Consider the following 10,227-nt stretch of genomic DNA (forward strand, 5'->3'; position numbering starts at 1 on the left):
TACCTCCGGGGAGGCAGCGACGACGACGGTTACCGGTGTCAAGAGGCCGGCTCCATCGGGTTCGCCCCCGCTCGTCCGTATGTTCAAGCTCAAGAAACCCCGTAAGTACCCCCATAATTCTTGTCTAGATTTGTTGTTTCAAATAAATTTTTCTAACACTTTTGCTTGTGCAGGTGTGGATGTTGACGCATTCCCGGGTGTAGTTGGAGCAAGTATTCCCCCGCCAATGAGGGAAGGCTCGGTCAGCCTTCCCGAGGCGTCGACCCAGGCGTCTGCGCCTGCTTCCGTTGGTTCCAGCCTTCCTGAGGCTGTTCCAGCTGAGAAGGTGTCTCCGCCGGCCGTGAGTGCAATTTTTACAGCATCTTTCACGGAGCCGGCGGTTACTGTTGCTGAGGAGGCGACGCCAACAATGGCTACCACAGCGGCTGCCACTATACCTGCGCCACCGGCACCGACGGCCGGACCATCAGGTACGCGCCGGGCTTCCCGCCGATCTATGCCACCTTCCCATCTGCCTGACCTGTTGGATGGATTTCCTTTAGGTTCAGGTGATGGGTTTGGCGGCTATCGGCCTGTTATTGACCCTACAGGTACGTAGGGTTCTTTTTCCTTTGTATATTTTTGTCATCTTTTCCTAACTGCCTTTGTTTCTTTTGCAGTGTCGGATTCCAATGAAGTGTATGTTCCAAGATGGAACATACGCCGAGGAACAACCCTTCGCACCCCTGTGGAGTGCGTGGATTGGGCTCGCCACGCTGCTCCTCATGGTGCGTTGGGGGAAGCCATGGCTAGCTACCAGGAGGGTAGGCTAACCAATGAGCTTCGGGTTCTCCAAGCCCGGATGCAGCCCCGCGTCGAGCTGCTTTGTCGTGAAAACGACAAGTTAAAAGCAGCTCGCGCCAAAGAAATATCTGAGACGCGGGCTCTGCGGGAGGAGAACCGGCAGTTGGCCGCTGCCAGCCGCCGAGAAGGAGAGAGCATTCAAGGCCCTCGAGGTTGAAGTCCAGGCGCGACTCGAGGCCCGCTCCAAGGCTGCCCAAGCTGTGAATGAACAGCTTCGGCTGGCTAAGGAGACTGCGCGAAACTCAACTGAGAGGGCTGCCAAGGCTGAAGCTGTTGATGAGCCGCTTCGCGAAGAGAATGAGCAGCTTAAATGCAAATTAAAGGCTCTTCAGCATGCTCATGACGCCTTGGCAATGGAAGATGCCAAGAAGCTGCAGGAGATCCTTGACCAGAGGGGGGTGCTTGACCGCACTGAAAGGAAACTCAAAAGCGTCGAAGAGGCTGCCGCCAAGGAAGTTCAACTTGCCAACCTTGATAAAAGCGGAGCCGAACGTGCTTACAAAGAAAGTCAAGCTACCCTCCAATGGCTGCTTCGAGAAGCGTTGCCTCAGGTATCTTTATCTTTTTCTTTACGCTTTCCGCTCGTAATTAGAAAATGTTCTAACTTGTATTCTTTTGTAGGTTGTGCGTCGGGTCCTTTCAGAGACCTCTTATGACGATGCGATGAGCGCAGCCCTCAACGCTTCTCATGAGGATGGGGAGAAGACTGGCTTCCTGCTTGGTCTTGGGTTTGCTGAGAGAGGCTTTCCGCCCTCCAACTTCCCTTTATTCAATGTTAATACTGAAGCTGCTTATGACCAAGCTGTGAACCAGTACGCTGCCTTCCCGCATCCAGTGGTGGAGAAGGTGAATGAAGCTGCTGCTGCTGATGATGGGCTAAACATCCTTAAGGCTTTCCTTGGGCAGCCGCTCTCTGACGGTGCTGGTCCAAGCGGAGGTGGCCCTGAAGCCTGATCCTGAAGATCCCTTCCCACTGCTAGGATAGACTTAGCTTTGTATAGATTTCTTTTAGGCGGGTAGTTACCCGGCCACTGTTGTAATATATCATTGAAATATACGATTGTTATTCCTTTCATTGGATTCTTTGCTTTATAAACTTATGACTTGCATACTTAGTTTAAAATAGCAATTTTCCAAGTGTTTAGAATAAGAACCTTTGAACGTGGTTGATAGTGGGTTAAAGTTTCGCTTCCTCCTTCGTGATTGTGCGGGTAGAACCGTCACTTGCACTTGGTAGGATGGCTAAACTTTAACTTTTATCTAACCTGCGTGTAGGTTTTTCTTACTTTTTGAGGATAAGTTAACCTTTGAACGTGGTTGATAATAGGTGTGAAGTTTTGCTTCCTCTTTCGTGATAGCGCGGGTAGAACCGTCACTTGCACTTGGTAGGATGGCAAAACTTTACCCATACCTGACCTGCGTGTAGGTTTTTCTTACCTTTTTAAGAATTTTGTTTTGAACCGTTCGACGCGCGGTTGTCGATAGGTTAGTGTTCATCTTCCTTTCATGATTCGTGCGGATAGACCGGCACTTTCATTTAATGGAATAATTGAACTCTTCTCCTTCAACTGACCTGCGTGAAGGTTTGCCACGTTATTGGGTTCGTGCGGGTAAGACCGCCTTCCCACGCAACGACTTCACGTAATGTGAATGCCGTCACCAGTGTTGGATTGTTTTAACCGTTCGACGCGCGGTTGTTGATAGGTTAGTGTTCATCTTCCTTTCATGATTCGTGCGGATAGACCGGCACTTTCATTTAATGGAATAATTGAACTCCTTCAACTGACCTGCGTGAAGGTTTGCCTGTTGAGGATAAGTTAACCATTGAACGTGGCTGATAATAGGTGTGAAGTTTTGCTTCCTCTTTCGTGATTGTGCGGGTAGACCCGTCACTTGCACTTAGTAGGATGGCATAACTTTACCCATATCTGACCTGCGTATAGGTTTACCTTTTCCTCTTAAGAATTTTGAACTGTCCCACGCGCGGTTGTTGATAGGTTGGTGCAGTTCCCTCGAATGATTCATGCGGATAGACCAGCACTTTCATATGGTAACTTTTTTTTTCCCCTTCAACTGACCTGCGTGAAGGTTTATCATGCTTTTTGGGTTCGTGCGGGTAGGACCGCCTTCCCATGCAATGACGTTTTTTGTAATTATGCGGTGAAAACCGGCATATTAGTGTGTACAAAAGTATAAATGTAAATCATCAGCTTCGACGTTTGAAAGAGAATCATTTCCATTAGAAGTGGCTCTTGGCCTTTTCTGTACAAATTGGAATTGATTACATGCAAACTGTGTAATTGAACTCCCTTCCATGTTGGGACAGGAGTGCCATCGAGCCGACACGCACCTGTTTTCGGGATCTCGTTCTTTACGCAGCATGTAGTCTCCATATTGAAGCAGATTTTTTATTCATGTTTACCCCAGCCATGGTTCCACACGCACCTGCCTGCCTGCTTAGCTTTTATTTCGCCACGAGGTGTGCGAGCGTCCCATCTCTGACGAATGTTTCGACCATGTCTTTTACGTCTATGCATTCTTCAGTGTTGTGGCCTTTTGTTCTGTGATAGTCACAGTACTTGCTCCGATCAGCATCGTGACGATGTCGGATTACTGGAGGCTTTGGCCATGGGAGCTCTTCAGTAGCAAATATGTCAGTGACGCTTTTGGTAAGTGGCGTCCATCTGGAGTTCCGGTGCAGCTTTACATTATCCCTTTCACCCAATCGGTGCTGTAAGCCGGATGAGGTGTCAAAGTTTACCCTTGACTGCCAAATGCCTTGCTTCCGTTTTTTGTTCAATCGGGCGGTGAGGACGTTGTCCTCTCTCGTCCTCTGGGTGTAAAGGTTTGTGCTCTGCGGAAGGTCTCTACCCAGTTGCTTCTCCGTTTCCGCATAGCGTTTAGCTGCTGTCATGATGCCATCCCATGTGGATGGCATTCCATCTTTACCCGTTAGGGTGCGGATAAGCTCTGGGTCCTGCGCGCCCTGGATGAAGGCTGCGCGAACAAGATCCTCGCTGATATTGCCCAAACTTAACTTCTTTGAGTTGAAGCGAGTGATGAAGTTTGGCAGAGATTCATCTTCTTCCCGTATACATTTGAGGATTGTCCATTGCTCCTCGGTATACTTTCGCTGCTGGCTGAAGTGTTGGCTAAACTTCTGCTGGAAGTCTGCCCAGTCGTAAATGTGGTTAACCGGTAAACGATCAAACCAAACCCTAGCAGCCCCCACCAGCGTCATTTGAAACATGTAACACCACGTGGGTTCCGTCCAGTTGCTGACGGTTGCTCCTGCTATGAACCTGTTCAAATGGTCGTCTGGGTCGGACATACCATCATAAGTGCCTATGTTGGGCATTTGTTTGGCACTTTTTGGGGCAATTGCTTCCGCAATGTCCCTTGCAAATTTGGACGTTCCCGCATTTGCAACGTTCGGTCTGTACGTTTTGGAGAAGTCTCGTGAACTTCCACCTGTGCTTTTTGGTTTGAAGGCTTGTCCAGAATGCCTTTTCGGTTGGGATTCCATTTCCTTACGCTTCCCTTTTGCCTTATGGCGAGGGTTCGTGTCGGAGTCGGATTCCTCCGAGTCATTGTCCAAGTATTCTTCGAATTCGTCGGCCTGTTGGACGGAACGCAAGCGTTCGTCCAACTCAGCTTGGAATTCCTTTTGTCGTGCCTCCGCCCATGCCTTAACTTCATCGAGAGTTTGGCGGGGGAGTCTTGTTCGTTTTTTAAACTGGGTATCGGTGAATCCCAGTGGGCGATTATTTACTGCACTTGCCCCAGCTTGGGTAACTGGGGTAGTGTTCGTAAAATTTACTTCACTTGCCCCGGCTTGGGTAACCGGGGTAGTGTTTGTAAAAACTGTGTTGCCGGTATTCCCTCCAGTAGCTGGGGTTGTGGTTACCGGAGTTTCTTTAACCATCTTTCTAGAAGTTTGAAAAAACTGGAGAAAAATGAAGTTCTAGCTTTATGCACGGATGCGGGTACAGTGTTAAGGCAAAACCCTTCACATACCTAGCACCCGCAGGGAATTGAAGCCAAGTACCTCGGCAACCAAGTAACTATAAGACGGGTGCGGGTACAGTGTAAAGGCAAAACCCTTCACATACCTAGCACCCGCAGGGAATTGACGCCAGGAATACCTTGGAAGTAAAGTAACCGTAAGACGAGCACAGGTACAGTGTTAAGGCAAAACCCTTCACATACCTAGCGCTCCGCTGGGAATTGAAACCAAGAAGGATCTTCTGGGCAATGCTTGCGGAAACGGAAATAACATCCCCGCATAGCGGGAACGTCGAGAACTACGTTGTTTGAAGCTCCAAGATGGAATTGGTGGTCTTAACATAATTGATCACTATGTTGAAAACTACCAAAACCTCATGGAAAATACATACAACTGGGACTCAATGCTCCTGACTTGCGAGGAGGTTACAGACCTACCCGCATCATACCCAAAGACCAAGCAGGAAACTCGGGCATTTCTGCAAGTGACAAGGACTTCCGCGGAAAGAATCCCCATGGAAAACCTTACAAAACCCTTTGCTCAAGTCCAAAAGTTCACCTCATTTTATTAAACACTCATGAGAAGAACATTGGACTGGGGGGACTTGAAGAGGTAGGTCCCAGCAGAGCCCAGTTGGACCCGCAAGACTCACCTTAAACAGGGACGTCTGCGCAGAGACCAACTGGATCCGCAGGACCAACCATGCTCAGAGACGTAACGTCCTTACGCGCAGTACGCAAGCTGGTCCCGCAGGAAATGCCTCCCAATGGTGAAGAACTCCGCCTGTCCCCGCAGCCTCGGATACAAGCCATTAGGGAAGGCCACCCGCGCAGCATGGCTACACGCACAAGGCACTTAACTCTCCCCAGTGTCACCTGAAGGAATGAGCAAAGGCGGGAGGGGGAAAACTCCCGCCTAAATAAGCCAGTCCGTATGATGGAGGATCTTTTGTGTGATACCTGACGAGGTACAGACAAAAGATCTGACCAAGAATGCGACAGCTCACTGACAGCAGCATGGCAGACAGCACGCCACAGCACTGTGACCAATAGCCGCCGCCTACCCACCAACTCCTGCCATACCACGTGCCTAGCCTGTAGTTGGCAGAAGAGGAAGAGTGCACGGCACGCCTGCTCTGTGTCAGCCGCTACCTATCCACCACTCACAGGCAGGGCACGTGCATAGGTTACAGTTGGTAGCGTGTTGGGCCGGCTAAACCCCTTGGAAACCTACCTTCGGCTATAAATACCCCAATGGTATGATCATCTTACAGCATCTTATATCATCATAATATACCTGATATCTGCTCTAGCAATCTCTTAATATACTTTTATATTTAAAGAGCAATCTAGTCTGATTCTCACGCCGGAGGGTGGTCACAAGGAGGAACCCCCCCCTTCTCAGTGACGAGCTCACGGTGTCTGTTTTGCAGGTTATCAGAAGAACCATCTTCCAAGGGTCTAACCCCTCGTGGGAAGCAGCTCTCCAACCCCCAGGTTACCAGTAATCTGTCGGGGTTCGACTGGTGTTTCTTCAGTTGGTCTTTTTATATTTGTTTCTTTATTCATATAGTATAGTATAGATTATTGTATAATTTACTGATCTTCTTCGTATGTCCTACATCTCCTAGACTGAATGCCTTAGTTTGATGTTGTTATCTCATTTATTGTCAATATCAATCGCAATCCTATACCCGGTTGTAAAATTGTATCCAATTGCCCGTCCTAATATTCATTGGGTACATGTTAGTTTGAAAAAAAAATCTCTTATAAGGGTTATCATTAATAAATAAAATCTTTGTAATTTTTATATAAATTTATGTATATACTTCATAACATCTATATTCAAATAATATCATTAAATAAATACCTCAAAAGAAAATTAGCTTGTTTGTATATTAATTAGAAAACCTACTAAAACGAAGCATTAGTAGAGAAATGTTATTCCCAAAAAAAAAAGTAATAAATTTTTCGGGCATATTTGGGTAAACGGGTATGTGATTTTGGGTAATCGTGTTGAGTATCACCTAATCCCATACTTGATCCAACAGCTATCGGGCTTCAGGTATACAAGTCCCAGATATTTTGGGTTTCGTGTATATCCTTCTCGCTCTAACCTTTTTGTCATCCCTAGGTATGAAAAATCTTGTAAATAATATTTGTCTTTCACTCACTTGCATTTGTTAATGTTTCAGTCAACGAGGGTTGATTCTGCTGCGGGACCAAAGGCTAGCTACATTTTGATGAACAAGGTAATTACTTATACTTTATGTCTTTATCTCTTCTTTAATGAAACAAGTGATTGTTTATAGTTTTATTTGGCTACTTTCTACTTTTCTAGTATCTTGTCTTTGATGATAATAAAGTGGTTGTTATACTTTTATCTTGATTTAGTTTTAATTTTATATATTTTCAATTTATGTGAATGCTGATTATTAAATATACATGGAGCAGTGTCTGTAATTCTATAAAGCTTCTAATATATGTGTCTAAAATGTGATGTAATTCACCGTCATTATCAAACCTTACCCTTTTGGTACGTTTTGGTACGTCATTATCAAACCTTACCCGATTATACCCTATACCCGATACCCTTTTTTTAATACATGATAGAATATTTAAAATTTTAAAATATATTTTTATCTTTACTTTACAACTCTTCTATTAAAATTTGTTTAAAATGCCTATCATATATCATGGAGAATATATTTTTTCCTTTAATCAGTTTATGTTATTGTAGTATATTTAATTGTTTTACAAATTTCAAATCAAATTTAATTTTCAAATACATTTATTTTTGTTTAAATTAAAAAAAAAGGAAAAAAAAAACTTCTTTTAAAACCGGGTAATAATGTCCGGTTATACTTGAACCTGATTATACCCTACTAGGTACATAGGGTACAACTTTTTCCTTCAATATTCATTCCCGGACCCTAATGGTTTCTCTCAATACCTGCTTTTTCAATACCTGATTATACCCATAACCCGGTTCCATACTCGGAACCGGGTATTAAGAAAACCTTATTTGTACACACATCTTATCTCTATGCACCCCTACCTAGAGTTGCACAAAAAACCAGAACCCGGAACTGGTTTTTTTTATACCCGGGTTTTCAATACCCGAACCCGTACCGGACCCTACCCGTAGGGTACGTATAGGGTATGCATTTCGGTACCAAAACCCGTACCCGAACCGAACCCAATTTGTACCCGGTAATATCCGAAAACCGGAACCGGTTTCATACCCAGAACCGGGTTTTTCAAACACCCGGTCTATACCTGAGAAATACCTGAAAAATACCTCTAAAGAGTGCAAACCCTTAAAAAATCCAATCTATCCCAAAAAAAACCCGGAAAACCCCAAAAATATGGTTTTTTCAATACCAGAATATAGGGTATTCAAATTCCCGGTTTTAGAATACCCGGTTCTATACCCGATCCGAACCTGATACATAGAGTATGGTTTTTAGAGGCAATACACGGACCCGAACCCGACCCGATTATTGCCAATACCTGATTTTCCAATACCCGGTAATACCTGATTTTCCAATACCCGGTCATATCCGAACCCGGTTCTATATCCGAAACCGGGTATTTGAAAAACCAGATTCGTGCACCTCTGCCTTCCTAACTTGCACCGAAGCCCATAAACATTTGTTAATTAAATGTAGAGTTGGGCTTTTTTTTTTGAAAAATATCTAATGCTTGTCATTTTAAATAAAAGGATCCAATTACAATAAAAAGGCAGGTAAGCGGGCAACAAGCTTCGCCGCCACCCCCTTTTGAATGGCAAAACCGATCCTACTGAAAATAAAATTATCGTTCTTTGGTGTCGTTGAGTTACTGTGCACGACCCGCTGAACTCTTTTTAGAAACGTAGCAGCATCGGGAGCAAGAGACCCAAATCTATTAAAAGCAAAAGGAATGAAGGAGTTGGTCTTGAACCCAAAATACAATGGGCCTGACGTAGCTTTGCTGAGTAATATATTGTCACATACATTGTAAGTAATGAACCAGCCTCCGTATATTAGCTTTGCTAATTTATTTAGGGTTACGAGTTCAAAAGGAACAAGATTAACTGAATGGCAGATGTTGTTAACGAAGATGTTGTTGAGCAAATACTGATTGCATTGGATGTGAACGAACCTCATTCGTTGCAAGAGCGTGTGTAAGGCATGGTACTCACTAATCTCTAGTTCTCGTTTTGTTAAGTGTCATCTAAACCATAGTTATAACAAAGATTACTCCAACAAAAAACTTGGCCATAGAAGAGTGTGTTTATCAATGGATCCCGCTTTCGCCAAGCGTTATTTTCTTGTTGGTTCTTCCAATGGCCTTGTTTGCATTGAATATTTTAGGAATAAGCTAATAGTAGGCAATCCCTTGACAAGAGAGTTTAGACAACTGGCATATCCTCCGTATATTGGTGAACCATCATGTTGTTGGGGTTTTGGTTATGATTCATCAAGTGATGATTACAAGGTCATTGTAGGGGTCCGGACAAGCGAGCATCTACGGACATCTTTTTGTTTATTGAGTTTGAAATCAAATGCATGGAGAGATATTGGCAAAGAGAACTATGGATTATCTTATACTAAGGTTGGCGTCTTATACAATGGTGCACTTCACTGGATTGTTCGGGATCAGAATAAAAATAAACTAATATTATCTTATGATTTATCTAAAGAAGAATTTAAAGAAATCCACCTACCTAATGAAGCAAGATTATTAATAAAAGTGGGAATTATAAAAGAGTGTCTATGCGCAGTTTTTTATAACGATGGTGTATGGTTGATGAAAAAGTACAACGTAAAAGAGCAGTGGGAATTCGTAAAATTCCCGCATGAGGATGAAATGAATCATGATGTTGTACACACTTTGAGATTGAAATTGCAAAACAATGATAATGTATTATCGGTTTTCAGTGCTTCGAAACGTCACTTGCAGGACTATGCTAGTACACCTATATTTGTGCGGATGCTTGTTAGTAAACCTATATTTGTGCAGAGCCTCGTATCCCCCCATGATAATGCAAGACGACTATGAAGGTTGGTTTGTGTGTGTGTATTTCCTTTGCTTATGTAATATAGTATAGATTATTGTATAACTTAGTTATCTTCTTGGTATGTCCTTCGTTTCCTGGACCGAATGCCTTAATTTTTATGTTGTTACTTCATACATTATCAATCCCAGTCCCATTCACATTCCTATACCTGGCTGTAAAATCGTATCCCATACAGAGCAATATTCGTCGGATATCAAAAAGAATTTTCATTATAATTTTTATAAGCATTTTCATTAATAAATAATATTATTATAATTTAATGTATAAGCTTCATAACATGTGAAATTCCAAATGATATCGTTACATACATATCT

The 10,227-nt window shown here is 43.8% G+C and overlaps 1 pseudogene; it reads left to right on the forward strand.

Moving 5' to 3' along the window:
• The first annotated feature begins 8,930 nt into the window (after window positions 1–8,930).
• On the forward strand, window positions 8,931–9,989 carry LOC143616371 (F-box/kelch-repeat protein At3g06240-like; annotated as a pseudogene).
• The last annotated feature ends 238 nt before the right edge of the window (window positions 9,990–10,227 follow it).

Source organism: Bidens hawaiensis, unplaced genomic scaffold (assembly GCF_021521415.1).
Source record: "Bidens hawaiensis isolate Kalapana, Puna unplaced genomic scaffold, B.hawaiensis_p1.1 tig00046912_1, whole genome shotgun sequence".
In the NCBI taxonomy this organism is placed as follows: Eukaryota; Viridiplantae; Streptophyta; class Magnoliopsida; order Asterales; family Asteraceae; genus Bidens; species Bidens hawaiensis.